Here is a 25,588-nt window from a genome sequence, read left to right on the forward strand (position 1 = left end):
AGATCGTTAATGAAGGCGCGTTGGAGCGCGAGAGAACGAGCGTAGTCCTCGAGCAGCAAACAGCACGGTAAGCTTTTAAAAGATGCTGCCGATGCAATGTTGCTTGAGGTGATTCAAAACCAACATGAGACTTTTGCCAAATTGAAGAGAAGTGTAAGCAGGCGGCCCGCTACGGTGACAGGCCGCCAGAGTGATGTGATGCGTGTAAACACACGGGCTGTAACACACGGCAGATCAGGGCTGTCAGGCTGCCAGAGTGAAGCGATGCGTGTACTTCACTTTAAACGTGCCGGCAGATCAGGGCTGTCAGGCCGCGAGAGTGATGCGATGCGTGTAGACACACGGGCAGAAGCGCTGGGGGCTGCGCTTATTAACTCACACAGCAAACAAGCACTATGCCGGCAATCAGTAGATAACAATTATCAGAATGAGCACTGCGTGTGCTAGAGAAAAGCATCAAACAGCGCAGCGCTGTGAGGAAGCAGTCTTTAGGTAAAAATTAAGAAATAGCACTGTGCACACAGTAAACTGGCAAGTAGTCTTGTTAAAAAGAAATTGTCATTAGAAGCTCATTCCACACAATGAGTACAAAAGTGTTTTTGAAGTAAGAGTTCCTTAATCCATGAAAGTTGAAGGTTTCAAGTAAGATTAAAATAAAAATTAACAGTACCTTTGATAAAGTTCAAAATGAGGTAAAAGAAGATATCTTTGTATCCTTGTTGAGATCCTTTCTTCTTTTCTTCACAAATCCCGTCCCGTCGCCAATGTAAGGAAGTTCAAACGTGGATAATAGATGAAATAAGTATTTATTATAGAATAGGATCCCATCCACAGGATAAAGAGTCACCAGTAGCAAGGTCCAAGCTCAACTGCCTAGCTAGTCTAAACATCACAACTACAGAATCTGTGCAGAGCATTCTAATGCATGTGGCAACCTGGCAACAGGCTGCATAACCAAGATGCTCAAGATGCCACAAGAGGGCCCTGCAGCACGAAGAGACTCGGGATTTCAACAGGCACCTTGCTGCTCGCAGCATTTCAAAACGGAGGAATCAGTATTCCCGAAGACCACCGGCAGCCATGGGACGGAGGGTAAGCGGACAGAGGTATTTGACCTCAATTGGACGCCCAGTCTCGCATTTGACTGCCCCCACTTTCCTATCCACACCATGGCGAATGGTAGCTGCAGAATGCACGGGGACCAAGGCGGACGCTATTATTTTATCGGATCCTTGAGTTGCCCAACCCACCTGGAGCCTGCACCGATCCAACGATCTTTCTCACTCCCACATAACACCGACCCAAGCAACGCCGACACAGTGCCTGCTGGGATTTGAAGTCCGAGTCACCTAATACGGACTTTCATTGGTCAGCCGACAGCTGTAGGGGGAGCAGACTGTGGTGCGGGCGGGTACTTTACACAGGTGTGAGTGTAACAGGGAACTACTCTTCACAGCGTTGGGCGCTGAAGAAGGCTACCTACGCCGAAATGCATCCGCCGCCGCTGAGGAATCATGAAATAAGCCTGTGTCCTGCACTGAACCCCCCGTGTGGCCTCTGATCTTTTCCTGAAGAGATTTTTTCGTTATATATATATATATATATATATATATATATATATATATATATATATATATATATATTACCTACTGGCGGTCGCCAGTAGGTATATATAGTTAGGATTTTTTTGAATAGGGATTTCTGAAAATTCTATGTTGAATAACTTTGGCGTTGATGGACGGAATTGGCTGAAATTTTCAGGAAAATGTCACATTTGGTTTCTGAGCGTCCCCTGAAAGTTTGGGGGGGTTTCGTCAAGCGGGGGCCGAGAAAAAAGGTGGGTCCCAAAATGTGTTTTTAACATTGAGATTTCCATAGGGCGGTTGGACTCACTTTTAGCTCGAACGGCTGAATGGATTTCTATCAAACGTGGCAAAATTGTAGAGACTGTTTGCCCGATGTGCCTTTGCTAGGTCTCAAGATATGTGCTCCAGTGGATTTTGAGAAATTAACGTTCAAAAAAGTATATATATCACTCAAGTGACAGCGTCCCGGTTAGCGCCCAGGTTCGCGTACCAGACGCGTAACGGAACTTCGCGAGGAGAAGCCGATTGGCTCTCCGGTGTCTGTCAACATTCTAAACAGTCTGGTGCGGCCGCCATCTTGTCTCTCGGTAGGATCGAGAGACAAGAGGTGGAAATAAACGAAGGGGGAAATTAATAAAAGGGGGCAAGGTAGACCCCTCCTGACCCCCTAGGATTGATGTGGGGCCTATTGAAGGGCCCCGCGGGGCAAAAATTTTTTAAAAAATTCTTTTTCGATTTTTCGCGGTGGAAGCGCTACCCGGTACGCGAACCGGGTAGCTTACCGGTAGCGTAACGGGAGTCCGCCATCTTGCATTAAGGTCTACTTTGGACACAAGATGGATGCTAAACAATGCTGGGATTGTGTAAAAGGGGCAAGGGAGACATATCCTGACCCCCTAGGTTTTGTGAGGGTGGATGAGGAGACCCATATATGTCCAAAAAAAAAAAAAATGTTTTAATTTTCGCACGGTTAGCGTCCGGTGCGCGAACCGGGTAGCGCTCCGGAAAGCGTAAATGGTGAAAATTAGTAAAAAAAAAAGTTACATTTAAAATTTATTTAGAGTGATCATAGGTAGGGTAGCTATGAACATAGCTTTTGGGTCTGTGGTAGATTTAGGTACTTATAAGTAGGTACCAATACATAGTCTTAAATTCAGGATGAAAATTCTGTTCCTCTCATCTGAGAAGTGCACACCATCTCCTCTGTAGATATCTTTTTTTCTTTCACTTCCTTTTCTATTTTTTTTTTCAATTTTTCCCTCTTATAACTTTTCTTTGTATAATTATCTATTATACAGTATCTCTGTGTTACTCCCTCTAGCTGTCTTTCTTTTAACATTATTCTCTCTGTCTCCTTCCCTTATATTCACTCTTTATTTTTTTTTTCATTTTTTTTGGTTCGCTTCCGGTACGCGTACCGGCGCGCGAACCAGGAAGCGAATCCAAAAAAAAGAAATTGCAAGAGTGCTAAACATTTTAGCAATTTTTTATAAATGGGAGGTAGTTCTGAAAAGAACTTTTTTTTAATTGTTTTGTTGTTTTATATTTTTTTTATTATTTTTCTTAACATTTATTTTTTTGTATTTTTGGAACAATTTTAATTTTTTTTGTTTTTTTTGAGGGGGAACAACGAAAAACAGGCATTAGAAACGGCTCAACAGGAGCAAAAAAAGAAATCACCTTTTGGGGCGTTTTGAGCACTTGTGATTTTCAAATGCTCTGTTCATTAAAATCACACTCATCTCCCCGTGGCAAAGTAGTCCCCCACAATAAACACACACTAGCTTGATGTGTTGAAAATTGCTCTGGATATTGGGGACCGTCTCCCTCGCCTCTGGTCCCGAAAAACTTTCCTGTGTTGAGGTGGTGGCCACAGGAGTTCGTGGGTTTTCACGGAGGTCACGCACCTCAGCCACGCTGTAATTTATTGGATGCCACCTTTGAATGTGGTGATGCATAGTATAATTCCCATAGCTATATTTTTTATCTGTGCCTCGGGACAGAACTTCTTTGCAGATCAGGCATGTGACATGACGGGCATTGACTTTTTTTTGGCTTTCTGGGAATGTAAAAAATTGCCAAATGAAATTGTTCTTGTGGTGGGATTTCCGGGGCTGTTCAGGCAAGAATACTCTCTCATGTACCTCCTCTTCCTCTTTTTCCTCCTCTTCCTCAGGGTTGGGAAGGAACTGGCTAGGTGGTCCTTCCTTCCTAGGAGGTGGTGGTGGTGGGGGTGCACCAGCTGCAGCTACTATTGAAGCCATCTCTTAATAATAAAAATAGGTCTTCCTCTCACAAAGTTGAAAGTCAGAGTGAGAAAAAAGGTGGGGGCTTTCATCATTTGGGAAAAAAAAATGTTCTAAACCAATGAAAAGTGTTATTTTTAGGTCACATGACCTAGCCTTACATCATTAGGAAACCAAAAGTGAAATGAACCATTTAAAAGTTTTATTAACAAGTCACATGACCTGTTACGCTTACGTTACGCGCTCCGCGCCGCGCCACGGATCGCTTCCGGGGTGCTGCGCTTCGCGCCTCGGTTCGCGCTCCGGAGCACTTCCGGGTGCGCTAACGCGGCGCGTCATAAGACGCATTACGCGGCAACGCGATACGTCGCGCTTACGTGACGCGTCACGATGTTGTTTTCTAACGCGGCAGTTGCGCTAACGGAACGTTTACCGGTTCGCGGACCGGGTCGCGGCACCAAATTGAGCTAACGGGAAGCTACCCGGTGCGCGGACCGGTAGCGAAACAAAAAAAAAAAATTTAAAAAAATATATACATAAAAAAATTATATTAAAAACATATAAATTATATTTTTCGATTAAAAGAATACATTTAACAGCTTTTGATATTTGCTATTAAAAAACCATTGAAATTCACTGAAAAAAACATAGGTTATAGACCATATATAGTTAGGAATTAGCATTTACAAAACCTTGAAAATTCACTGAAAAAACCATAGGTTTGAGACCATATATAGTTAGGTGAATATTTTAATCATACAAAACCAATGAAATTCCCATATATAGTTAGTTGCACTAACTATATATTTCGCGCACCCGCAATCCACTGATGATGATGTCACATATTACATCATTCATGACATGGTCAGTGACATCACTGATGACATCACTGATGACATCTCAAATGACATCACTGATGACATCACTGATGACATCTCAAATGACATCACTGATGACATCACTGATGACATCTCAAATGACATCTCAAATGACATCACTGATGACATCACTGATCACATCTCATTTGACATCATTGATTACATCACTGATGACATCATTCATGTGCTAATACGATGAACCTCTTCAGACTCTAATATAACCTTAGATACACTCAGTGTATACAGACACTCACACGCTGTCACTCATCCATGGAGTTACTCACACACCTAGTCAGTCATGCAAAGAATCAATCTCACCTCCATTTCCTCAACTATACAGTTATACACACCTTACTTATTCAAACATATACTAACACATATTTACTCTCTTATACAATCCCTGATACAAGTTCACAATGATCCATACAGCCACTCACACATTCACTGGCTCTCATGCACAGTTATTTATATATGCCAACTCTCACATGTACTGTGTTTTACATATGTACTTACTATGACATGTAGCATTGAGATATCCATTCACTCATCAATACACTCATGCACACAGTCAACCGCCTATGTAGCTGTTTCCACAAGCACTCTTGAACTCATACACCTAGTGAATCAACTGTTCACACATCTATGCACAGTCACACACCTCCCAGCCACCCCCACACACACTCAATCTCCCATACAAATACTTGGGCAACCAATCAATAACACATATAGCCTCTCGTATAGCTAATGATCAACACATGCAGCAGTTTACACCACAACAGACATACTGATGCACACATTCAGACAGTTTAGTCACTAACCCATGCATTTAGTACGACACATTTATTCACTCACTCATACAGTCAGTCACGCACCTACTAAATCCTTCATCCAGACACTTATACATCCACTCATTCTTCAATATGTAAAACATATTTAAACTTTACAGAAACACACAGTCACTGGATGATGTCATCAGTGATGTCATCAGTGATGTAATTTGAGATGTCATCAGTGATGTCATCAGTGATGTCACTGACCATGTCATGAATGATGTAATATGTGACATCATCAGCAGTGGATTGCGGGTGCGCGAAATATATAGTTAGTGCAACTAACTATATATGGGAATTTCATTGGTTTTGTATGATTAAAATATTCACCTAACTATATATGGTCTCAAACCTATGGTTTTTTCAGTGAATTTTCAAGGTTTTGTAAATGCTAATTCCTAACTATATATGGTCTATAACCTATGGTTTTTCAGTGAATTATATATATATATATATATATATATATATATATATATATATATAGAGAGAGAGAGAGAGAGAGAGAGAGAGAGAGAGAGAGAGAGAGAGAGATAGATAAAGATATATATATATTCATATATAACATATTTTTATACTTTACAGAAACGCACATTCACTGGATGATGTCATCCGTGATGTCATTTGAGATGTCATCAGTGATGTCACTGAGCATGTCATGAGTGATGTAATATCTGACATCATCAGCAGTTCATTGCGGGGGCGAGAGTTATAGTTAGGTCTACTAACTATAACGGCCGAATTTCTATGGTTTTGTACGAGTGAAATCTCCAACTAACTATAACGTCCCTGAAACCTATGATTTTTTCAGTGAATATATAAATATATATATATATTTATATATATATATATATATACAGTGGCGGCTGGTGACATTTGAAAGTGGCAGGGCGTAAAAAATCAGGTACACCTGTCATTTGGACCCAGCATACAAATGCGCCCTGAAACGCATGTACGTCAACAACGAACATGATCTGCAGGTGTGCAAGAGGGAAATCCAAATAATGAGGGACCTGGTTGGTCATAAGAACATTGTTGGTTACATCGATTCCAGCATCAACTCTGTGAGTAGCGGTGACGTATGGGAGGTTCTCATCCTGATGGATTACTGTCGTGGAGGGCAGGTTGTGAACCTGATGAACCAGAGGCTGCAGACAAGCTTCACGGAGAACGAGGCCCTACAGATCTTCTGTGACACCTGCGAGGCAGTGGCTCGATTGCCCCAGTGCAAGATTCCCACTGTTCACCGTGACCTCAAGGTTGAAAACATCCTGTTGCATGATCGTGGTCACTATGTGCTCTGCGACTTCAGCAGTGCTACCAACAAGTTTCAGAACCCTCAGGCGGAAGAAGTTAATGCAGTCGAAGGAGAAATCAAGAAGTACACCACTTTGTCATATCGTGCTCCTGAAATGGTAAACCTCTACAGTGGCAAAGTTATCACAACCAAGGCTGATATCTGGGCGCTTGGGTGCCTTCGCTACAAACTGTGTTACTTCACGTTGCCATTCGGGGAGAGTCAAGTGGCAATCTGTGATGGGAATTTCACGATTCCGGACAACTCGCGCTACTCCCACAACATGCACTGCCTCATTCGGTAATCGGTATATTCTGGAACCAGACCCCGATATCAGGCCGGATATCTTCTCGGTCTCTTTCTTTTCCTTTAAAATGGCGAAGCGTGAGTGCCCGGTGCAGAACGTGCTTCCTCAAATTGGCGGACAATGCAGCTGACACCGAAGCAGACAGGTTTCAAAATACACATTAATACAAATATAAATAAGTTAAGTACATTTAACTTACCGGTCATCAGACTCTAGAGATTTCGTCCCGCTTCCCGCCGTCCTCGCTTTCAATCCTGCAGGCAGCACCAGCACGTCATCAGGAAGGCGGCACAGCAGGCAGCCTCCCGCGTTCTTGATTGGTGCGGCCGGCTGCCCCAGGTACGTCATTTTCTAGAGAACAGGGGGGTATATTATCAAGGGGTTTTATCTCCGCTTTTTTGGCTTTAAAAGCCAAGAAAGCGGAGATAAAATTATCTCCCTATTACCAAGCTGTCGCTAACACCAGTTAGCGACAGCTAATAGGAGATAGCGACCATCATGGGCCCCACTTTGCATGTCAGTGATATTTATCACTAATGATATGCAAAGTGGGCGTGCCAAGATGTTAGCGACTGGAAACAGTCGCTAACATCGCTATCTCCTATTACCAACTTTTGGAGATATTTGCGCTAAGCGCGAATATCTCCAAAAGCTAACACCTGCCCTGAGCAGTTCTTAGCCATGTTATCCAATGGGAGGTGGATAACATGGCTAAGAGCATTTGCTCGATAATGCATGAATATCGCTGACTTTTCAGCGATATTCATGCATTGCGGGCGTTTTTTATCGCATTTGCGATAAACCTTGCTAATAGCAAGGTTTATCTGCGATAAAAATCGCCGATGTGCGGCGATAATTTTTGTCTCTAAACAAGTTAGAGACAAAAATTATCGCTAGTTGTTGGTAATATACCCCAGGGAGAGTTACTCGAGGGCAGGGGGGAGTGGCTTGGGGGAGTGGCTTTCCCTCTGTTGGTAATACTGTCTGTTTGGGCGGCCTCAGGCTGCCCATACAGTCAGTATTAATAACAATGGGCAAGCCACTCCCCCAAGCCACTCCCCCCTGCCCTCGAGTAACTCTAACCAGGAAGTTCTGCTTTCTCGCGTGCGAGAAGGCAGAAACAATGGTAGATATATAATATGATAACTACCATTGTTCTGCCTTCTCGCACGGCGAGAAAGCAGGGGGGGCGGCGCCCAAACGCCCCCGTGGAAGAACCGCCTCTGTATATATATATATATATATATATATATATATATATATATATATATATATATATATGTATATATAGATAGATAGATATATATATATATTGCCGCTCCAAAGACACCAGGTAGCGAGTCACTCTGTAGACGGGTGCTGTTTACGCGTTGGTGCAACGCGTTATATCAAAGCTTCAAAGTTTCTCCCATTTGCCAGGAAAAAGAGACAGCACTCGTGGGATGCTTGACAAAGCAGTGTTCTTTATTTCATTGACAGACACGTTTCGGTAATTCCCTTCTTCTGTGTCTACGCGTAACGCACAGCGCGGTGCCATTTAAAACTCTTGGAATATGGAAACAAACATAGGACTTGACACAACCCACAAAATTGTGAGCGCCATCTTGGAACATTGTCCGATTAATTCTTTATATATTGCTTTTGTTTATACAGATATATGGCTTACATTCAACAGTATATATATCTGAGTGCCATTTTCGTTTATCATGTATATTCAAACAGTCATTTTGACAGATGTGATCTTGCCGTGGATCGGCAATGGCAACCCTCATGGTTGCCTGCATGTCCTGTTGATTTCCTTTTACAAAAGAGTTACATTTATTAAATACTTGTACCAAACATTTTAACTACCCATATCTCAATTGTCTTAGTTGAATTGCATGTATATCCCATCTCTAACAAAAAGATTAAACACATAGGAAAATATACAATAAAAAATAGTATCACTTTTCATAGTACAAGAATACTTGTCTTCCAGTACAAGAAATAATCATTATTTCTAAAGTTCATGATTTCCTATGCGCCCAGGTGTACTGCCAATTCTTCCCCACCGTTAAGGCCCTCCGGGCTTTCTGTTTGCAAATCTACAATATATCTGGACTCTAGTCTGCGCAACCTTTGCAGTCTGTCCCCTCCTCTAGCGTTTTCAGGTACACAATCTAGACAGATATATTGTAACATGTTCCTGTCACTCTTGTGCTTGATGAAAAAGTGGCGTGCCACCGGATAGGTAAAATCCCTATTTGTAATGGCACGCATGTGCTCCAAAATTCTCAGCTTTACACAATTGATGGTGCTACCCACGTATCTCATCCCACATGGGCATTTCAAACAACAAACTGCGAATGTGGTCTGGCAAGACATGAATTTGTTGTTCTTTCTACCATCTTTTAGGCCCTTAACTTCATAAGACAAGGTGCGTTTGCTGGCTGAACACGCTTTACACTTCCCACAGGGAAAAAAGACCCTTTTGCATCATTCAATGTGCCTTTCTTCTTTACAATTGGTTCTAAGTGACTATGGACCAAGCCATCCCTCAAGGAGCGAGCCTTTCTGAATGTGATCAGAGGATTCACTGGTACATCATTTCCAATGATGTTATCAGTTTTTAAGATATTCCAGTGGTTTCTTATGGTACCTCTGAGCCAATCAGCATCTGATGAAAATGTGGTTATCATGCGGAATCTTCCATCATCAACCTTCTTTTCTTTCTTCTTAAAAAGATCCTCTCTCGGTATCTCAGATACTCTCTGGAGAGTGGTTGTGAGCAATTTCGCATTGTAACCTCTTCCTAAAAATCTATTGAGGCTGTTCTTGGCTGCTGAATCAAAATCAGATCTCACTGAGCAATTACGTTTTAGCCTGAGAAACTCCCCGTATGGTATACTGTTGATCAATCTGCGGGGATAACTACTTAACACGTGCAAAGTACTGTTACCCGCTGTGGGTTTTCTATAGAGACAACAGTTTATCTTGTTCCCTTGGATCCTGCCTTGGCGATCTAGGTAGTTTGCTGCCACCAAACTAACCTGACCAGTAAATCTTAGATTGTTCTTGTTAAGATTTAGAAACCTGATATAGTCTTCTCCCTCATGGACTGAACCATTCCACACCAAAATTAAATCGTCGATATATCTATACCATGATACAATTTTCTCTGTCCATGTTTGATTCTTTGGTGTCCAGGCTACCTGCTCCTCCCACCAGCCCACGAATAAATTTGCGTAGCTGGGGGAGAAGCAGGAGCCATGGCAGTGCCAGAGACTTGTCTGAATAGCTCCTCCTGAAAAAGAAAGATATTATTGGAAAGACAGTATTGGATTAATTCCAGCAACATTTTGTTATTTGTTGCAAATTTTAACTGTCTTTTTCCCAGGAAATATTCCACTGCAGACAAGCCTTGTACATGGTCAATACAGGTGTAGAGGCTGGTTATGTCCAGAGCAATCAAGCAGTAAGTAGGTTGCCAATCCAGTTTCTCTATGTGCTCAATGAAGTCCATTGTGTCTCTGATATAAGATTTTAATTTCAGGACTTCTTCAAATAGAGAATGATCCAGATATCTGGAAAGGTTCTCAGTCAAACTACCAATTGAAGAGACGTTTGGTCGTCCAGGAGGATGTTTCATGTCTTTGTGCACCTTGGGTAGGTGATAGAATGTTGGCAGTACGGGGTTGGTTACTCTCAAAAACAGATATTCGTCCAAGTCCAGCATTGATTTGCCATGCCATTTGGTTAGGAGTTCATGTAGTTCAGTAATGCTGTCATTGTATTGGGTCTTGGTGGTCAATTCATAGCAACTGCGATCACCCAGTTGTCGCATCGCCTCTCCCACATATTGTTCTCTGGTGAGGACAACAACGTTGCCTCCCTTATCCGAGGGTTTACAGATAATTGTTGTGTCCTCCTCTAAACCTTTGACAGCTTCTCTCTGTAGTATTGTCAGATTGTCTTGACATTTTTTCATTTGTTTATGCTCCCTGAACTTCATCAGATCCTTGATGATTAGATCAGAGAAAGTGTCTATGGAGTCCATGGGCATTTGTGGTACAAACTTTGATGGTAGCTTGAGACCACTGGATGGTGCTTCTTGTGCAACTCCTGTTCTTCTTAGTCATTGCGTTAATGTAGCCACTGATGAAGTGGTTTCCATGGCAATCTCTTTTCGTAGATCCTCAAGCACCTCTAAAGATGTTAAATCATTAACACTTAGAAGATCTGTGTCCTTCCAATTGGACTTTAAAGTTTTGGCTTCTTTTGTTGTGGGTTTGATTTTATAGAACTTATTCAGTTTTAGTTTGCGTATGAACTTGAACAAGTCAATTCTTGTCTGTGTGTACTCTAGTCGGTGGTTGTGGCCGAAAGTCAAACCCAGTTTTAGGACCGACTCTTCGGTGGCTGTTAATTTCTTGTGCGAGAGATTTATAATCGTTAGATAGTGATCGTTGGTTACTACCATCTCGCCCCTCTTTTGCTTCTTGTTACTCTGGATGTCTGATTCGCTTTTGCTCTTCCTTTCCCCCCCGCCGTGTCTGGTTTGCCTCCTTCCTCTGGGGGTTTGTTCTTCCCGCCCCTTAGCCAGCTTTGGCGGATGATGTTGAACTCCTGATGAAAAGGAGTTTTAGGCAATCTTCTCGCGGGGCCTGCCACATCTTCTCCACTCAATTCTTCTTCCGTCGCCTCAGATTCTGAGGTTTCCACCCTTGTCTGGGATTCATTTCTTGCTGTTTTGTCAGGACCACTCATCTCTTTGCGTGTTTGGTCATATTTTTTGGCAAAGGTTAGGACCCTTCCCATCGCATAATCCCTCTCATCGCGATCACATTTCTCTTGTTTTCGCGTTTTGATTTTATTTTCATATTTTTCAAGGCGTTTTTTCATTGCGGCTCTTAACTGCTCTTGTTGGTCTTTGTCAGTATTTTGCTTTAGTTCTTCCTCAAGAGCTTCAATTTCCTTAAGAGTTTTATCTCGATCACTCCAGGCAAACTGGACAAGAATTTCCAGCATGCCTTTGCACGATAGAGCCGTATGTTTCGCCCAAGCTTCTAATAAAAGAGGGTCTTGATTCTCGTATGCGGGAATAGTATAAATCCTTAAGCCTCGCGGCACTCTTTGTACTTCAATATAACTTTGGAGTGAGGTGCCCTCCCACCATTTTCTTGTTTCCCGCTCATATAGTCTCTCTAGCTTCACTTATTGATTGGCCAGAGTGCTTGGTATCTCCTTAGTTGTTTTCGTGGGTGGTAGCGTGATGTCTGGATTTTTGTTCTTAACCCCTTCTGTGCTGATGACGAGCTCAGCTCGTCATGAGGTTTACCTGTCGTGCGCTCATGACGAGCTGAGCTCGTCATGAACCGCGGGGTTTTAAAAACTTCAGCGCGCAGCGGGAAAACCCGCCGCGCGCATGTGGTTAAACATTCCAGCCGCCGCTTCCCTGCGCTCTGTTACGCTGAACATGATTCTGTCATGAAGAGTGTGGTGCTCCCGTGCCGTGCTCCACCTCCTTCGAACACTGCTACTGTAACCGTATCCCTCGTCTTGCCTCTGACCACTTTTCAAATAAGCGCATATAGGAATTGGAAAGGGCTTACCCGCTTGTGTTGGTTCAGCACTTGCGCTTGATGGGGTCTCCCTTTGTTTCCCCCTTCCGAAGTCCGGATATCCGACCCCCGGTAATACTGGTTGAGGCGGTGCACGCGCTCAAAATATTGCCGCTACAAGGACACCAGGTAGAGAGTCACTCTGTAGACGGGTGCTGTTTACGCGTTGGTGCGTCGCGTTATATCAAAGCTTCAAAGTTTCTCCCATTTGCCAGGAAAAAGAGACAGCACTCGCGGGATGCTTGACAAAGCAGTGTTCTTTATTTCATTGACAGACGATTTTCGGTAATTCCCTTCTTCTGTGTCTACGCGTAACGCACAGCGCGGTGCCATTTGTAACTCTTGGATTATGTATATTCAAATAGTAATTTTGACAGATGTCAAAATGACTGCTTGAATATACATGATAAACGAAAATGGCACTCATATATATACTGTTGAATGTAAGCCATATATCTGTATAAACAAAAGCAATATACAAAGAATTAATCGGACAATGTTCCAAGATGGGGCTCACAATTTTGTGGGTTGTGTCAAGTCCTATGTTTGTTTCCATAATCCAAGAGTTACAAATGGCACCGCGCTGTGCGTTACGCGTCTGTCAATGAAATAAAGAACACTGCTTTGTCAAGCATCCCGCGAGTGCTGACTCTTTTTCCTGGAAAATGGGAGAAACTTTGAAGCTTTGATATATATATATATATATATATATATATATATATATATATATATATATATATATATTCACTGAAAAAACCATAGGTTATAGACCATATATAGTTAGGAATTAGCATTTACAAAACCTTATTTTACTCACACAAAACCATTGAAATTCCATATATAGTTAGTTGCACTAACTATATATCGCGCACCCGCAATCCACTGCTGATGATGTCACATATTACATCATTCATGACATGGTCAGTGACATCACTGATGACATCACTGATGACATCTCAAATGACATCACTGATGACATCACTGATGACAACATCCAGTGACTGTATGTTTCTGTAAAGTTAAAATATGTCTTACATATTGAAGAATGAGTGGATGTATAAGTGTCTGGATGAAGGATTTAGTAGGTGCATGACTGACTGTATAAGTGAGTGATTAAATGTGTCTCGCTGAGTGCATGGGTTAGTGACTAAACTGTTTTAAATTGTGCATCATTGTGTCTGTTGTTCTGTAATCTGATGCATGTGTTGATCATTAGCTATATGACTAACTATATGGGTTATTGATTGGTTGCCCAAGTATTTGTATGGGAGACTGAGTGTGTGTGTGGGTGTCTGGGAGGTGTATGACTCTGTGCATAGATGTGTGAGCAGTTGATTCACTAGATGTATGGGTTCAAAAGTGCATGTGGAAACAGCTGTATGGGCGGTTGACTGTGTGCATGAGTGTATTGGTGAGTGAATGGATATCTCAGTGCTACATGTCAAAGTAAGTACATATGTAAAACACAGTACATGTGAGAGTTGACATATATAAATAACTGTGCATAAGAGCCAGTGAATGTGTGAGTGGCTGTATGGATCATTGTGAACTTGTATCAGGGATTGTATAACAGAGTAAATATGTGTTATTATATGTTTCAATAAGTAAGGTGTGTATAACTATATAGTTGATGAAATGGAGGTGTGATTGATTCTTTGCATGACTGACTAGGTGTGTGAGTAACTCCATGGATGAGTGACAGTCTGTGAGTGTCTGTTTACACTGAGTGTATCTAAGGTTATATTAGAGTCTGAAGAGGTTCATCGTATCATCACATGAATGATGTTATCAGTGATGTGATCAGTAATGTCAAATGAGATGTCATCAGTGATGTCATCAGTGATGTCATTTGAGATGTCATCAGTGATGTCATCAGTGATGTCACTGACCATGTCATGAATGATGTAATATGTGACATCATCAGCAGTGGATTGCGGGTGCGCGATATATAATTAGTGCAACTAACTATATATGGAATTTCAATGGTTTTGTGTGAGTAAAATAAGGTTTTGTAAATGCTAATTCCTAACTATATATGGTCTATAACCTATGGTTTTTTCAGTGAATTTTCAAGGTTTTGTAAATGCTAATTCCTAACTATATATGGTCTATAACCTATGGTTTTTTCAGTGAATTTCATAGGTTTTTTAATAGCAAATTTTTATAGTTTTTAAAAATAATAAAGTTTAAATCGAATTTTATATTGTATAATTATGTCATTTTTTATTTTTTATTTTTTTTGGTGCGCTCCCGGGGCGCGGACCAGTGAACGCACGGGTAAGCGCAATCTTGCGGCGCGCCCCGGGGCGTGTACTGATGAGCGTCCCGATAGCGCTATTGCCGCGAACGAAAACAACATCGTGACGTATTGCGTAGCCGCCACGCCTTGCGTCATAAGCGCGTATCGCGTAGCCGCGAGATGCATCTTATGACGCACCGCGTAAGCGCACCCGGAAGCGCATACGATCGAGCAACGTAAACGCCCTGATGCGCTTACGAAACACGCCCCGGGACGCGCCCCGGGGCGCGTAGCGTAAGCGCGTCAAACCATGTGACTTTAAAATAACACTTTTCATAGGTTCATAACTTTTTTTTTTCCAAATTGTGTGAAACCCACCCATTTCTCTCACTATTGCTTTGTACTTGGAGAGAGCAAGAGCTGTTCTGTGTACTGTGTTCATCTCCTACTTTTCTGATCTACAGCAATGGCTGCAAGAGAGTCATCCAGCAGTGATTCCGACGGATTTTTAGATGAGGACCCTCCTCAGCAGAAGAAAAAAAAACATTTCATCTGGAAATTCTATGACATCCCTGAAGGACAAAAAAAAGTCAACGCTCCAAAAGTAACCTGCAAAATATGTGGTAGTACTTTATCCAGAGGCAATACTCTGAAAAAATATAGTTTTGGAAATGCTAATTTAATCAGGCATGTGAAAAGAAGACACCCTAACAACTTTGCCAGGGAGAGTGTCAGAGAGCTGGCACGGAATTTACCCACAGATGGCGGCAGCACCTCCACTGGTGGAGCAACACCTTCGGGACCACCCCGTGGAAGAATGGTCCCTAACATTCAGCCGGTGTTTGCAGGCATCAAATTTCTGTGCACGGAGTGTGACGAACTGCTCTGCTATGGTGAGCAGAGTGTTGAACTCATTGCCATAAAGAAATAGCAACACCGCTGCCCTGCCAGTCCCTAAATTTTCACATTTTTTTGCTCCTGTTGAGCAGTTTTGGAATCCCTGTTTTTGTTTTTCCCCTGACAAAAATCCCAAAAAAATATAAAATCGTTTTAAAAAGTCTAAAAAAATATAAAACAACAAAAACAAAAAAAGTTCTTTTCAGAACTACCTCCAATTTATAAAAAAATGCAAATTTTTTTTTTTTTTTAAAGTGTCATTTTTTATCCCCATGGTACGCTCCCCCGTACGCTCCCCGGTGCGCGTACCTGGCGCTCCCCCCGCGAAAATCGAATGTAATTTTTTTTTTTTTTTTACCCGCGGGACCCTTTTATGGCCCCCACATCAAAACTAGGGGGTCAGGGGGGTGTACCCTGCCCCCTTTTGCTCATTTCCCCCTTTGATTTTTGCCACCTCTTGTGTCTCAATCCTACCGAGACACAAGATGGCGGCCGCTGCGGACTGTTTCGAATGTTTACAGACACCCGAGAACCAATCAGCTTGCCGTGCGCAAGTCGCGTGGCGCGCCCGGAGCGCTCCCCGGTACGCGCACCGGGGCGCGGCTCTAGATATATATCTTTTTTTAAACCTAATTTACTCAAAATTCACAGGAGCACATATCTTGAGACCTAGCAAAGGCACATCGGGCAAACAATATCTACAATTTTGCCAAGTTTCGTGGAAATCCATTCAGCCGTTCGGGCTAAAAGTGAGGCCAACCGCCCTATGGAAATTAAAATGGGAAAAACACGTTTTGGGACCCCCCTTTTTTCTCAGCCCCCCCTTGACAAACCCCCACCAAATTTTCAGTTGCTGCTCAGAAACAAAATGTTCAATTTTCCTGAAAATTTCAGCCAATTCCGTCCACAAACGCCAAAGTTATTAGACATAGAATTTTCAAAAATCCCATAGAGAAAAAATCCTAACTATATATACCTACTGGCGACCGCCAGTAGGTAATATATATATATATATATATATATATATATATATATATATATATATATATATATATATATATATATATATATATATATATATATATATATATATTTATTCACTGAAAAAACCATAGGTTATAGACCATATATAGTTAGGAATTAGCATTTAAAAAACCTTATTTTACTCACACAAAACCATTGAAATTCCATATATAGTTAGTTGCACTAACTATATATCGCGCACCTGCAATCCACTGCTGATGATGTCACATATTACATCATTCATGACATGGTCAGTGACATCACTGATGACATCACTGATGACATCTCAAATGACATCACTGATGACATCACTGATGACATCTCATTTGACATCAATGACCACATCACTGATGATATCATTCATGTGACAATACAATGCATCTCCTCACATTTTAATATAACCTCTGTTTCACCCAGTGTTAAATACAGAATATAATTTTTGAAACCATTGACACACCAATACTAGTTACTACATACGCACTCACTGATTCCTACGTCTACACACACCTTCACTCATTCACCCATACTATCATTCATACATACAATCACTCATCTTTACAACACTATCATATGCACTCATACACCTATACAGACACTCACAGTCTGCCACTCATCCATGGAGTTACTCACACACCTAGTCAGTCCTGTAAAGAATCAATGACACTTCCATTTTCTTGTCTATACAGTTAAACATAGAGCACCTTACATTTTCAAACATATACTAACACATACTTACCTTGTTATACAATCATTGATACAAGTACACATTGATCTGCACAGAGTCACACACCTCCCAGCCAGCCACACACACACTCAGTCTCCCATACAAATACTTGGACAATCAATCAGTAACCCATATAGTTAATCATATAGCTACTGATCAAAACATGCAGCAGTTTACAGAACAACAGACATAATGATGCACAAATTAAGACACTTTAGTCACTAACCCATGCACTCAGTGAGACACATTTAATCACTCACTCATGCATTCAGTCATGCACCTACTAAATCCTTTGTCCAGACACTTATACTTCCACTCATTCTTCAATATGTAAGACACATTTTAACTTTACAGAAACATACAGTCACTGGATGTTGTCATCAGTGATGTCATCAGTGATGTCATTTGAGATGTCATCAGTGATGTCATCAGTGATGTCACTGACCATGTCATGAATGATGTAATATGTGACATCATCAGCAGTGGATTGCAGGTGCGCGATATATAGTTAGTGCAACTAACTATATATGGAATTTCAATGGTTTTGTGTGAGTAAAATAAGGTTTTTTAAATGCTAATTCCTAACTATATATGGTCTATAACCTATGGTTTTTTCAGTGAATTTTCAAGGTTTTGTAAATGCTAATTCCTAACTATATATGGTCTATAACCTATGGTTTTTTCAGTGAATTTCAATGGTTTTTTAATAGCAAATATCATAAGCTGTCGAATGTCAAGTACGTGGTAAGTGAAAACATTTTCGTGTTTATGCACACTGATCTGCTTTGAATGGTGCCCCCCCCCCCTCATTTCTATTAGGAGTACTCTCTCTTTGCAGATAGTGAAAGGTAGTTAACGCAGGTCTTTGCCCCCATTGTAATCCGTCGTGCCTGCTTCTCTCTCCATTTGATTCATTGTTATCCAAGTATTTACTGTTTTAGAATTAGTTCTCTTTGGTTCATTCTCTATTTACAAACAAACACAGAGTCGCAATACTCTGTTTAGTCTTTGCAGATAACGAAAAATCGTGTAAAAAAAAAGAAAAGGAATCGAGCAAAATCAGTAGGCCACTAATGGGATCTCTTTTTGACCTCGCTAAAATAGAAACATTAGGAACAACCCCTCATGACAAATACAAAACTAGTGAGATGAACTGAACTCCACACAATGATGGCTGCAAAACAGCTCGGCTCCGCCACCCACCCCGCCCAAAATAACGATAAAGAACGGCTGCCATGATTGGTTGCGGAATGACCACAACGGAGCTACGAAATGGTGCTGCTCTCATGCTAACCCCAGCTTCAGTCTGAAACATCCAGAAACACTGTAGACTACCAATTCGATCAGTTCCGGTAGCGCCCCAATGTAACCCGGTAGAGAAGAACTAGCCCTCCCCTCTTTGACTGATGGTTCTTGTTGCCTGTCCCTTCTGTTGTCATTTAACAGAACTATTTAGCCTGCTGAAAGGGGTTGTGTTCCGACCGCTGGTTGGTGGAGACATTTTGACTATATTCTGTACCTGCGTTGTCGCGTAATGCGTCATATGACGCGCCGCGTTAGCGCATCCGGAAGTCATCCGGGGCGCGCAGCGCGTAACGTAAGCATAACAAGTCATGTGACTTGTTAATAAAACTTTTCATTGGTTCATTTTACTTTTCTTATTGTAATGATGAAAGGCTTGGTCATATGACCTAAAAATTACGCTTTTCATTACTTCCGAACATTATTTTTTCTTAAATATATGTTATAATGTTCCAGGCTAATGTACTTTCCCGGAAATTTTACAACTGTCCTGCAAGTAAAATATATTCTTTTTTCGAGAAAAAGAGCGTTTCTTCGTCCCATGACGGAGCCGTTGAGCAAAAGAGGGTCGACCTGCTGTCTTAGTCGCCGATACGCCTAAATATGAGATTCTTATCGATCACTTTATGTTGCAGGAATAGAAAACACAACAGCCCTTGACCATTTATCTTTACTGCGTTCCTTCGTATTATACCTTTTACCCTTCATGTAATTGGTCTGCTTTATTTCACTTGCCTTTTAATGATTCTAAAACAGTGACTATTATTAAAAACTTTACCAATGTATATACTACTACCATGTTTTCTTTTAAAAACCTTTATTGTGAAAATTTCATTATACAAATACGAGCCTATAACCACGTGGGCCGGCCACGGAGCAAACTGTAATCGTATATGATGAATAGACATTTACACTGTAGAGGAACGTAACGGGCGGGCCATTACGTTGCAAGAACTAAGGTGTCTAACAGTTACGGAATCGGTGGACGTACATTTTATAATTAAAATACGACAGGGCCAGTTACAATAAAATTATCTAGATATACATTTGCGGGCAAGTACCATGGGTGACGTTAATTCGAACTTTCAACAGTACAGTAATCAATAACACATCAGAACTTAATATCAATAGGGATGTCGAAATATTCAATCAATTCTCGTCCCCGCCCGCCATTTGCTTCAAAACTGCATACGTATTTCGTGATTTCAAGGTTCTGCAACCAGTACACAACAAGGAGTTACGAGTCCCATTTATTCTGGCGCCATTTTGGGCGAGGACGGGCAGGTCCAGGATATAGTCAAAATGTCTCTACCAACCATCGACTATGATGATGTTCATATGCTGTATTTATTAGAGTAACACTCATCTGTCCACATGAAATTAATTTGCCACAATCTAAACATGTCATTTTAATCTTTCCAAAGTTCTTCTAAATATTTGGGACCGTTTCCCTTGCCTCTGAAGCTCTCAGTGCCACTTCTTTGATGAATGTACTAGCAGGTCAGGGGTTCTCCTCCAAATCTCTCTTTTATGCAGCACTATAATTAATTGGTGCCACCTCTCCATATGACGATGCATGGTATAGTTACCACAACTATATTTTTTTTCGGTTCCTCTGGAGAGTTCATCGTGGCAGATGAAGCGTGTAACGTACCGGGCATTTACCTTTTTTTGCATGTACAGGAAAGGAAAAAAAAATCGAGCGTCCGAGTTCTAAGGTGTCCCAGGGCCATTTTAGTGGACCAGGCCCAAATCCAAAGAACAGGCCGCCATTTTGAGAGTCCTGTTGCAGCCGCCTGTCGCTGTAGCATCAAGAGCAGCCGAAACTCAGCTGAATGGCAACTGAAACGGTAAAGGGGCGCCCCACTACAGCAGACGAGCCAGGCCCAAATCCAAAGAACAGCTATCTCACAGGCTAATGGGGCGACCCACGCCGAGTTTCAGCATTGTAGGATGACCACACAAGTACAGCAACTTGCTAGACATCACCTCGGTGCCATCCGGATCTCGGCGCCCCACTGCAGATGAAGTGCCTCTCAACTATGAAACCACCACGGTGACATCCGGATCTTGGCGCGTTGTGCTGCCTTCGGCCTATTCGCACATCGGTCCGCTACTGACGCCATCTCACAGGCTAATGGGGCGACCCACGCCGAGTTTCAGCATTGTAGGATGACCACACCAGTACAGCAACTTGCTAGACATCACCTCGGTGCCATCCGGATCTCGGCGCCCCACTGCAGATGAAGTGCCTCTCAACTATGAAACCACCACGGTGACATCCGGATCTTGGCGCGTTGTGCTGCCTTCGGCCTATTCGCACATCGGTCCGCTACTGACGCCATCTCACAGGCTAATGGGGCGACCCACGCCGAGTTTCAGCATTGTAGGATGACCACACCAGTACAGCAACTTGCTAGACATCACCTCGGTGCCATCCGGATCTCGGCGCCCCACTGCAGATGAAGTGCCTCTCAACTATGAAACCACCACGGTGACATCCGGATCTTGGCGCGTTGTGCTGCCTTCGGCCTATTCGCACATCGGTCCGCTACTGACGCCATCTCACAGGCTAATGGGGTGACCCACGCCGAGTTTCAGCATTGTAGGATGACCACACCAACTTGCTAGACATCACCTCAGTGCCATCCGAATCTTGGCATCTCAACGCCTAGTGGTATCTTCCATACAAAAAATATTGTTAAGCTGCCTTTGGCCCCATTCGCACATCAGTCCGCAACTTAGACATCACCTCGGTGCCATCCGGATCTTGGCATCTCAGCGCCTTGTGGTGTCAGTCAGAAAATATTGTTGTGCTGCCTTCGGCCTATTCGCACATCGGTCCGCTACTGACGCCATCTCACAGGCCAACGGGGCGCCCCACGCCGACTTTCAGCATTGTAGGATGGCCACACCAGTGCGGCAACTTGCTACACACCACCTCGGTGCCATCCGGATCTTGGCATCTCAGCGCCTTGTGGTCTCTTCTACACCGGAAATATAGTAGAAAATATTGTTGCGCTGCCTTTGGCCCCATTCACACATCAGTCCGCTACTGACACCATCTCACAGGCCAACGGGGCGCCCCACGCCGACTTTCAACATTGTAGGATGGCCACAGAAGTGCGACAACTTACTAGACACCACCTCGGTGCCATCCGGATCTTGGCGCGTTGTGCTGCCTTCGGCCTATTCGCACATCGGTCCGCTACTGACGCAAACTCACAGGCCAACGGGGCGCCCCACGCCGACTTTCAGCATTGTAGGATGGCCACACCAGTGCGGCAACTTCCTACACACCACCTCGGTGCCATCCGGATCTTGGCGCGTAGTGAAGCTGCAGCAGCTGCAAATAAGCTTCAGACAGTGTTACAACCGCTGCTCAGAACTCTCAACTATGACACCACCTCGATGCCATCCGGATCTTGGCGCGTTGTGTTGCCTTCGGCCTATTCGCACATCGGTCCGCTACTGACGCCGCCTCACGTGCCAACGTATTTTCTCCGCATTTTATACCCTATGCCGCATAACAGGTCATGTGACTTGTTTATAAAACTTTTCATTGGTTCATTTTACTTTTGGTTTCCTAATGATGGAAGGCTTGATCATATGACCTAAAAACAACACTTTTCATTGGATGAAAACTTTTTTTTTCCCCCAAACGATGAAAGCCCCACCTTGTTTCTGGATGTTTCAGACTGAAGCTGGCGTCACCATGAGAGCACCACCATCTCGTAGCTCCGTCGTGGTCATTCCGCGAGCAATCATGGCAGCCGCTCCCCACCAGAAGCCTGCAGGAGTCGGGGCCCCCAAAACTTTTGATGAATTCTCAAGGCGGAGGGGACGCTTTCGAGAATGGGGTCCAAGACCTAGCAGACAAGCGTCCGATTTCCAAGGTGTCCCAGGGCCATTTCAGTGGACCAGGCCCAAAAAGGAAACAGCCTGCCGCCATTTTGAGAGTCCTGTGACAGCCGCCTATCGCTGCACCGCAAGAGTGGGCGCAACTCAGCTGAATGGCGGATTTTGACACAGTGGACCAAAAGCGGACGGAATGGCAACTGAAACGGTAAAGGGGCGCCCCACTACAACAGACGAGACTCCACCTGGAGAGGCCCGTTCACGCCGCCTCCCCCGGGGCGCTCCACGCCGTTATTCGGAGCAGCATTGTAGGATACCAAAACCAGTGCGGCAACTTACTGGACATCACCTTGGTGCCATCGTTCTGCTGCCTTGGAACTATTCGCACAACAGTTTGCTACTGATGACCCACCCCCCGCGACGCCCCACGCCGTTATTTGCTGGGTGGCAACTTACTAGACATCACTTTTGTGTCATCTAGATTTCGGCGCGTTCTGCTGCCTTGGAACTATTCGCACAACAGTTTGCTACTGATCACCCACCCCCCGCGACGCCCCACGCCGGAAATCTGGACGTTGTGCTGCGTTGGGACTATTCGCACAGCCGACCGCTACTTCGTTGTTTTTCTCTAAAAATGTTTATATGTTATTACTATTTTTGTTTTCTTGTATATATTTATAAATTATTAAAGTTTTATAATCTTACTACTTTGTCGGAGTGCTATATATTTTTAATGTGACACATAATTGTAAAAACTTTGATGTACAAAGAGTCATCCCTGGAATCTTCCGCTTCACGCTCGGTCCCCTCCCCAATCACAATACAGGATGGTTTTCAGATAATAGCAACGCTTCTGCTGTGACGGATCTCATCGAGTGTGGGCCTTGATCTACTATAACTCCTTTGAAGACGGGTGATTCTTTACAGCTGTGGCTATAAACTACATCTGCAGGGCTAGCTGATAGCCTAGGACCGGCCTGGACAATCGGACACAGAGGAAAAGGAGTGTCAGAGGGTGCGGTAGTGAATAGGGCGAAAGGGAGGTGTCGGGCGGGCACAGGGTGTGATTCTCAGGGAAGAACAGCGCAGATGGGGGGAGGTTTATTACCCATGCATAAAACAGAGAGCGGGGGTGACCACTGCCTGGGGGAGATGCTTGCGAGGGTGGGGAGCCATGCTAAGGATCGACAGCGTGCACAGAGTGGATCTGGTCAAGGCATCTAAAATGGCTGCCGTGCACGACAAAAGTGTGGCATTTGAAAAAAGACAAGATGGCGCACACAATGTTTTTCAACAATTCCTGATTTCCTTCGAATCGAACGTTAACAGACGTTGGGGCATATTACCAAAGTTAAGCGATATTTATCCCTAACGATGCATTGCAAAGATTTTTTTACCGTCAGAAATTATCGCAGATAAACCTTGCTATTATCAAGGTTTATCGCAAATACGATAAAAAATGAGCGCAATGCATTAATATCGCTGAAAACTCCGCGATATTCATGCATTACCGAGCTAATGCTCTTAGCCATGTTATCCACCTCCCATTGGATAACATGGCTAAGAACTGCTCAGGGCAGCTGTTACTTTTTGGAGATATTCGCGCTTATCTCGAATATTTCCAAAAGTTGATAATAGGAGATAGCGATGTTAGCGACTGTTTCCAGTCGCTAACATCTTGGCATGCCCACTTTGCATGTCATTAGTGATAAATATCACTCACATGCAAAGTGGGGCCCAAGATGGTCGCTATCTCCTACTAGCCGTCGCTAACTGGTGCTAGCAACAGCTACGTAATACAGATATAATTTTATCTCCGCGAAGCGGAGCGCTGTTACAGATATATATCTTGTTTTTGAACGTTAATTTCTCAAAATGCACTGAAGCACATATATTGAGACCTAGCAAAGGCACATCGGGCTACCAGTCCCTAATATTTTACCAAGTTTCGTGCAAATCCATTCAGCCGTTCGATTATTATTATTATTTTTTTTTTTTGCCCCGCGGGGCCCTTTTAAAACCTCCACATCAAACCTAGGGGATCAGCGAGGATCTACTATGCCCCCTTATGGTCATTTGCCCCTTCGCTTTGGCCTCCTCTTGTCTCTCGATCCTACCGAGAGACAAGATGGCGGCCGCTACGGACTGTTTGGAATGTTTACAGACACCGGAGAGCCAATCAGCTTCGCTTCGCAAAGCTCCGTAACGCGAAAAGTACGCGAAGCGGTCCGCTGTTACAGATATATATCTTTTTTTGAACGTTAATTTCTCAAAATCCACTGAAGCACATATATTGAGACCTAGCAAAGGCACATCGGGCTACCAGTCCCTACAATTTTGCCAAGTTTCGTGCAAATCCATTCAGCCGTAAGATTATTATTATAATTTTTTTTTTTTGCCCCGCGGGGCCCTTTTAAAACCTCCACATCAAACCTAGGGGGTCAGCGAGGATCTACTATTCCCCCTTATGGTCATTTGCCCCTTCGCTTTGGCCTCCTCTTGTCTCTCGATCCTACCGAGAGACAAGATGGCGGCCGCTACGGACTTTTTGGAATGTTGACAGACGCCAGAGAACCAATCAGCTTCGCTTCACAAAGCTCCGTTGCGCGAAAAGTCCGCGAACCAGTGCGCTAACTGGTCCGCTGTTACAGATATATATCTTTTTTTAAACGTTAATTTCTCAAAATCCACTGGAGCACATATATTGAGACCTACAAAAGGCACATCGGGCTACCAGTCCCTACAATTTTGCCAAGTTTCGTGCAAATCCATTCAGCCGTTCGGGCTAAAAGTGAGGCCAACCG

General features: G+C 43.2%; 1 pseudogene; it reads left to right on the forward strand.

The window, feature by feature from the left end:
- Window positions 1–959: 959 nt before the first annotated feature.
- On the forward strand, window positions 960–7,271 carry LOC144765781 (AP2-associated protein kinase 1 pseudogene; annotated as a pseudogene).
- The last annotated feature ends 18,317 nt before the right edge of the window (window positions 7,272–25,588 follow it).

The sequence above is a fragment of the Lissotriton helveticus genome, chromosome 1_1 (genome assembly GCF_964261635.1).
Source record: "Lissotriton helveticus chromosome 1_1, aLisHel1.1, whole genome shotgun sequence".
Lineage (NCBI taxonomy): Eukaryota > Metazoa > Chordata > Amphibia > Caudata > Salamandridae > Lissotriton > Lissotriton helveticus.